A 7,877-nucleotide genomic window follows, 5' to 3' on the forward strand; every position below is an offset into this window, starting at 1 on the left:
AACATCCGAAAAATAGAACGAATCTGATCGGAGAAATACATACTCTATAACGAAGTTCTCGTTGTCGTGATCGCTAATCTGCCTTTAGAATTAAATTATAACAGACGGATCGAGCTCGGACTGAAATCCCAAAGATTGAAAGCTCACATTAATGGAGGAATCGGCTTGGGAGGCATGGGGAAGAAGGAGAAGATGAAGACCCACGCCTATCTCTCCTATTATATATATAAGACCAAGTCAAACATGCTATAAATATCTAACAATCTCCATTTTTGCATTTTAGTCCCTGAAAAATCTGAAATTTGCAAAAAGGATCCTGATCAAAATCAAGTCGGCTCTTGAACTCTGTAATCTTTGATTATCTCAAATAAAGTCAATTAAGATAAATTCGGGACGTTACAGTTTTGATTATCTAGTTTCCTAAAATCACATACTTATCTATTTAAGAACTCTTATGTGATTTATTTGTTCTTGATGCTTTGATTGATTATTGATTCTGATGTCAGCACTAGTGCTAGCAATTCCAGAAAGCACAGTACGTTTTGTGGTTTACACTGGTGCTTTTAAGAGTGCATTAGGGGCTGTTTTGATGCAGGATGATAAAGTGATAGCTTATTCATCTTGACAGCTGAAGATTCATGAGAAGAACTACCCAACTCATGACCTTGAGTTAGCTGCAGTTGAATTTGATTTGAAGCTATGGGACTTTATTTGTATGGTGAAAAGTGTCTGATTTTCACTGATCACAAAAGACTAAAGTACTTCTTCACTCAGAAGGATTTGAACATGAGGCAGAGACGATGGCTGGAATTGAAAGACTACGACTGTGACATTAGCTACCATCTAGGTAAGGCTAATGTAGTAGCAGATGCACTGAGTCGCAACTCTGCGACATTGAACCAATTGATAGTACAACAAGATTTAATTGCTGATTTTGAGTGGATGAGTTTGGAGGTATTTGAACCAATGGAGGTATGCATGCTATCGGCATTAACAGTAGTACCTAGTTTGCTTCATAGAATTCAAGCAGGCCAAGCTTCTGACGAATAGTTGATGGCGTGGAGGAATAGAGATGAGGCTAATGGTGGTACACTGTATACCGTCAAAGATGGGATTGTTTATCACAGAGGAAGAATGTGGGTGCCAGTAGTAGACTCACAGAGAATAAAAGTAATGACTGAAGCCCATACTGTCCCGTATTTCCTTCATCCAGGGAGTACGAAGATGTAAAAGGACCTGCAATCCTTATATTGGTGGCCAGGTATGAAGAAGGACATTGTAAGATTTGTGAGTGAATGTTTGACTTGTCAGCATGTGAAGATTGAGCACCAAATTCCGGCAGGACTTCTGAAACCATTGCCAATACCCACATGAAAGTGGGAAGATGTTACGATGAATTTTTTGGTAGGATTTACAGTTACACCGCGAAGAATGAACTCAATCCGGGTGATAGTTGACAGGCTAACGAACTCAGCTCATTTTCTTCCAGTCAGGAATAATTTCTCAATGAAACAATATGCAGAGCTGTACATTCGAGAAATAATCAGACTGCACGTGGTTCCAGTAAGAATAGTATCTGACAGAGATCCCAAATTCACCTCGAAATTTTAGGGAAGTTTACATAGAGGGTTGGGAACGAAGCTGGCTTTCAGTACAGGATTCCACCCACAGACAGATGATAAGTCAGAACGAGTAATTTAGATAATCGAAGACATGTTGAGGGCTTGTATGATCGACTTTGGAGGTAATTGGGAGTCGAAACTACCTTTAGTGGAGTTCACCTACAACAGTAGTTATCAAGCAACAATTGGCATGGCTCCATATGAGTCATTGTATGGGAGAAGATGTAGAACTCCCTTACACTGGGATGAAGTTGAAGAGAGGGCTGTTTTGGGGCCAGAGATAGTGACTCAGATGGTAGATGTGATAGCCAAGATCAAAGATAGGATGTTGAAAGCACAAATTTGAAAAAAGAGTTATTTCAATCAGCGGCGTAGGGATTTTGAGTTTGAAGTAGGTGACCATGTGTTCTTGAAGGTGTCACCATGGAAGGGTGTTATGAGATTTGGAAAGAGAGGTAAATTGAGTCCAGACTCAAGATATATAGGTCCTTTTGAGATCCTAGAGAAAGTTGGGGCTCGAGCTTACCGAGTAGCTCTACCTCAAAACTTGGAAGGTGTACACAATGTCTTTCATATCATCATGCTAAGGAAGTATGTGGCGAATCCTTCCCATGTTATTCGCCACGAGCCAGTGGAATGGACACCAGATTTGTCCTACAAGGAGATTTCTGTTAAAATCTGAAAGAGTTGATGCCCCGTTAGCCAACTTGTGGCTAAGGGCTTTGAGAGTCTCTTTTTGTAAACAATCTTTGTTTAATATAATATACGTTCTTTAAATGGCGTTCATTTTATCTTATTATTATATAATGATATACTATTGCTATTTTGATAAAGACCTTGAATATACTAAAGTAAGATGAGATAGTGAATATAGAGAGATCACTATCATGAAACACATCTTATGTTCACTGTATATTCTAAACAGTTCCTAGTCAATTGAGCCGTCCACAAATAAGGATAAGGATCGCTCGAGATTGAGACTAGCATTTGCGATGCCGAGTACCATGTTTCATTGGTATGGAACATAGAGATGTTCGAAGCATGCAAATGGATATTCATATGATGAATGATCGAACTACCCTATTCGGACTTTCCAAGTGGTTATCACTTATCGAGTGGATATAGTCCGCAGTTTTGGTTGTACACCATTAGTCCTTATTACTTGAAACATCATTGAGACTCTATATGCTAGTACTGTGCTGACTCGTTTACCGACTCTATTAGGGTCATCAGGTGTCGGGATTGGGTACAGTTACGACACATATAGGATTCGATGCTTTGTTGTCAAGGATTCACCGCACACTTGCGAGTGTGGATATCCTATGCAATCTAAGGAGATATTAGTGTGACGAATCTCTGGCCAGAGTACATGATGTGTTTTAGGTTACTTGGTTTCCTAGTAGCACATGCGATGTCACTATTAGATCTTCAAGATGCATTGCATAGTTATCGAATCTTGAACGACTCTCATTGTACCAATGGTTGTTGATTCGATCGGGATATATGGATGAAGGGACTGTACTGTATGCTAACCAAAATCTATTGGTTCTTGCAGGCACTATCAGTGATACCTAGGGAATCATGGGGCGATGTTGTTAGACGCTCTTACCATGATTCGATGGGCAAGTCGGAAATTGTTGTTCCGAGTCACAAGGAGTTGTAAGCCCACAGCTAGCTGTATCCCTGAACCATTGAGGGTCACACAATTAATGGATTTCTAATCCCCGTTGAGATAATTAAATTTAAAGAGTTAAATTTAGTGGATAAAGAAGTAGGACATCTTATTTAAAAGTAGAGGGAGTAAGATTTCCTAAAATGACATATTGATGGACATTTTTTGGAAACCACTGAATTCGGATTCAGAAAATTTGTCTTGACTTTAAAAGATGCAGAAATGGTTTCTGTGCACATTGGTGAAATTGGTTTATCAATCTGAGTCACGATGAATTTTATATTAATTTCTGAACATGCGGGCTTTGCTTGTCAGACTTGAACTTATGACTAATGGGCCCTAAGCTGTTAGCAGCCCACATTATAAATAAGTTATTGCAGTACAGAAATTGACAGAATAAGGCATAAAAATTTTCGAAAACCCTAGGGTTCTCTCTCTAGGTGGCCACCGCCCCTCTCCCTCTCTGTCATCGAAAATCCAGCCTGTAATTTTTGAAATTGTAGTCTGGTTTAACAGATCAAATCTGTTAATTTCTCTTTGTAGAAACTTTAGATAGACTTTCAAGTGCAGTCTATCAGAGGGATTAAATCTCCGTTCGTGGACCTGATTGAAGAAACGTTCGTTCATCAGTTCCTGGGATATACAACAAGAGCAGATTAAATTCTGTTGGTCTCCATAATCTCGCTTCGAGATTTTAAGGTAAAATTTGCATTGTTTAAATTTTATGTTATCAATTTTAATCGTAGGAATTTGATACCCATGATATGGAATTGTTTCATATAAAATTTTAAAACTTCCGCTGCAACGGGTATCATTTTTTTTTCGATCCGGAGAACGACCGTGTTCCAACAATGGTATCAGAGCCAGGTTGCTCTCGGATCATATGATTAAAATTTTATCAAAATTGTACCATGCCTCAATTTTCAAAACTGAAAAAAAAAAAAAAATTTTTGGGGGGGGGGGGGTGGCGTGTTGGGCTAAGGCAACCGTTGCCCTAGCCCATCACCCAGCTGGGCCGCTTAAAGGCGGCCCAGCAGCCTGGCGGCTGGGCCAGGGCAAATGTTGCCCTAGCCCAGCGCGCAACTGAGCTGCAGGTGGCGGCCCAGTGGCCAGCAGCTGGGCTAGGGCAACTGTTGCCCTAGCCCAGCGCTCGGCTGGGCCGAAAGCTGGGCTGGGCTATGGCCCAGCCTAGCAGGGCAGGGTGGGCTGCCCGGGATTGTCCCGGGGCAGCCCCAAAATTATATTTAAATTTTTTTTTATTTTATAATTTTAGAAATTATAATTTTTAGACCAATTAAAAATTGTTTGGATTAGTCCATGAGGAAATGTGTTAAAATTGTTTGAGCCCAAAATTTTAAGAAAATTAATTTTTGGATAAATTTTGAATTTTGGAAATTTATAAATTTAATCCAATAATTTAAATCTTTAAATTAATTATTTTGGTACAATTGATAATAAAATATGATTTTATATATGAAATAAGATTTTATATATAAAATATGATTTTATGAATAAATTATATAAAATATGATTTTATATATAAAATAAGATTTTATGTATTAAATATTATTTTATCTATTTAAATTTATTGTCATTGCATGTTATCCAATGAATTAATTTTGAATTAAATATTGGATAAGGATGATTGATTGCCATGACCAATGTTATAGGTGTATGTTAGGTTGTTTACATTTGGCTTTATTATTGATTGTTGGATTTTATTAATGGGCCTGGTTTATGGCCCAATTTGATTTTATCATTTGTAATAAAAGTGGGCCTGGTTTATGGCCCGTTTCTACCCCTATAATGTATCCCTTTATTTGTCATAGTAATTTATTGTAAATTCACTAGAAATAGTGAGAGATTTTGAAGATGGAGGTGGGCCCAGCAAGCAATGATAAAGACTGAAAAAATATAAATTGGAAGCACAATGTAATAGGATTGCATTGCATACTTGCATATCACCTAGGATTGGACTTAGACTCGTGATTGGCAACCACGGGTCGATTAGTAATGAAATCGATCATCTAAAATATAATATATGATATTATTGTTGTATGCATGTTTAGACTAAATTGTATGAATCCCGCAAGCATACAAAATTTTGAATTATGAGACAAACCTTTTCAAAATTAAAATCCCTCATTTTAAATTTTATTTAAAATTGATATCAAGATTAACAAAAGGGAATTTAAATATTGTTTAAATGTTCCTTCCTTCCATCAACGATTAATGTATGAGATGCTACCCGCGGGCATGGTCCGGGTCATATTATTGGGGGCTCGTTCGTCGGAAAGCTGTACATTGGATCGACACATGTTGTAAGTTGGGTGGAACTCCCATGGGATTGGCTCATATTATTGGGGATCCACATGGCGACCGTCCATCACAACTTAATATTGATGGGTCATCTTGACATGTCACAATAAACGGCGTCATATTATTGGGCCCTTATTGGACATGAGGTAAATAACATGGGGATTGTTTTGGAAACAATTGGGCTCTACCTTTTGAAGAGCATGGTTGGCTGATATTATTCGGGATCATGTTTTGTCAATTGGGCTCCATGTTCCCACTAAAGAAAATAATTCTCTCGTTTTCACTAAAGGGTGGTAGAATCGTTAAAATAGTGGGAGTGTAATTCATAAAATTAAACTCGCCTTATTTTATGTCTTAGTAAATTAATTAAACAATCACTGATTATTGTCTGTTTCTTTTCAGTATTTCATTAAGATGAATTCGCGCAATCCACTATTCTCTATTCTCGAACAAAACAAACTGACTGGCGCAAACTATACGGAATGGTTCCGTAATTTGAAGATTGTCTTGACCTCGGAGAAAAGATGTTCTACGTGTTAGAAAAATCTCCTCCGAAGGAAGCACCAGCTGATATAAGTCCGGAAGAGTTGGCCAAACTTGATAAATGGTGGGACCATGATATCAAGGCCAAATTCTATATGCAAGCTTGGATGTCTGATGAACTCCAGAGGCGATTTGAGGATACCGTGAATGCTGCTGACATTCAACTCAAGGAAATTTTTGGGGCTCAATCGAGAGCTGAAAGGTTCTCTACTGTAAAAGAGTTAATGACATGTCGCATGCGTGAAGGGACTTTGGTCCGTGATCATGGGGTACGCGTGATTTGGCTCATTCAGAAGTTGGTAACGCTTGAATTGGTATTGGAGCATGAACTCAATGTAGACTTATTACTTCTCTCTCTTCCTTCATCGTTTGATGGTTTTGTGGTGAATTTCAATATGAACAAGATAGAGGCCTCCCTTGAAGAGATGGTCAATATGCTTGTAACTTATGAAGCCACTTTAAAGAAGGATAAACCGGTTCTCTTGGTGGGCTCCTCTTCTTCTGCTAAGAAGGGGCCAAGTACAGAGGGTAAGAAACGTTCTTCCCCATCCAAGAAAATCGGACCCGAGAAAAAAAACAAGACAAAGGCTTCAAACGTGGAAAAATCCAAGGATGTTTGTCATCACTGCAAGAAACCCGGTCATTGGAAACGTAACTGCAAGGAATATCTCGAGCAGTTGCGAACTACGAAGGGTATGTTTTATATTGAAATAAATGTTTCACTTAATACTACTTCTTGGGTATTGGATACCGGATGTGGATCTCACATTTGCAATGATTTGCAGGTGATGACAAGAAGTCGCAAGCTTAGGATGGGTGAGACCCAGCTGAGGCTCGGAAGTGGTTCTCGAGTTGAAGCCAAAGCTGTGGGAGACATTTGTTTAATTTTGCAGAATGATTTTAAGTTATTTTTTAGAGATGTTTTATATTTGCCAGATTTGGTTAAAAACATTATTTCTATTTCTATGCTTGATAGAGATGGTTTTTCTTGCAATTTTGTGAATGAGATTTGCAATATTTACAAGAATGAATGTTTAATTGGATGTGGACAACTTGAAAACGATCTATATAACTTAAAATTAAAAGACGTTCCAATTAATTATGTTGATAAACCGGTAACAACAAATAAAAGGAAAATTGATAATCAAAACCCGGCAAACCTTTGGCATGCTAGGCTATGTCATGTTTCCTCAAGGAGGATGAACAAGCTAGTGGGAGAGGGCATGTTTGATATGTCTGATATTAACTCTCTACCTACTTGTGAGTCCTTCCTGAAAGGAAAAATGACTAAACTCCTTTCAAAGGAAAACCTGAGCGTAGTCAAAATCTATTGTATTTGATCCATATGGATGTTTGCGGACCATTTAGTATTGGTACAAAATTTGGTCACACCTACTTCATTACCTTTACTGATGATTATTCTAGGTATGGGTACTTATATTTGATGAAATATAAGTCTGAATCATTTGAAAAGTTCAAAGAATTCAAGGCTGAAGTAGAAAACAAACTAGGTAAGAGTATTAAAGCACTTCGATCAAATCGAGGTGGAGAATACTTAAGTACCGAGTTCTTGGATTATCTAAAAGAGAATGGGATTCTCTCTCAGTGGACTCCTCCTATGACACCTCAGCTGAATGGTGTTTCGGAGCATCGCAATCGAACCTTGTTGGACATGGTTCGATCTATGATGAGCTTCACTGAGCTCCCACCTTCGTTTTGGG

The sequence above is a fragment of the Henckelia pumila genome, chromosome 1 (genome assembly GCF_033568475.1).
Source record: "Henckelia pumila isolate YLH828 chromosome 1, ASM3356847v2, whole genome shotgun sequence".
Lineage (NCBI taxonomy): Eukaryota > Viridiplantae > Streptophyta > Magnoliopsida > Lamiales > Gesneriaceae > Henckelia > Henckelia pumila.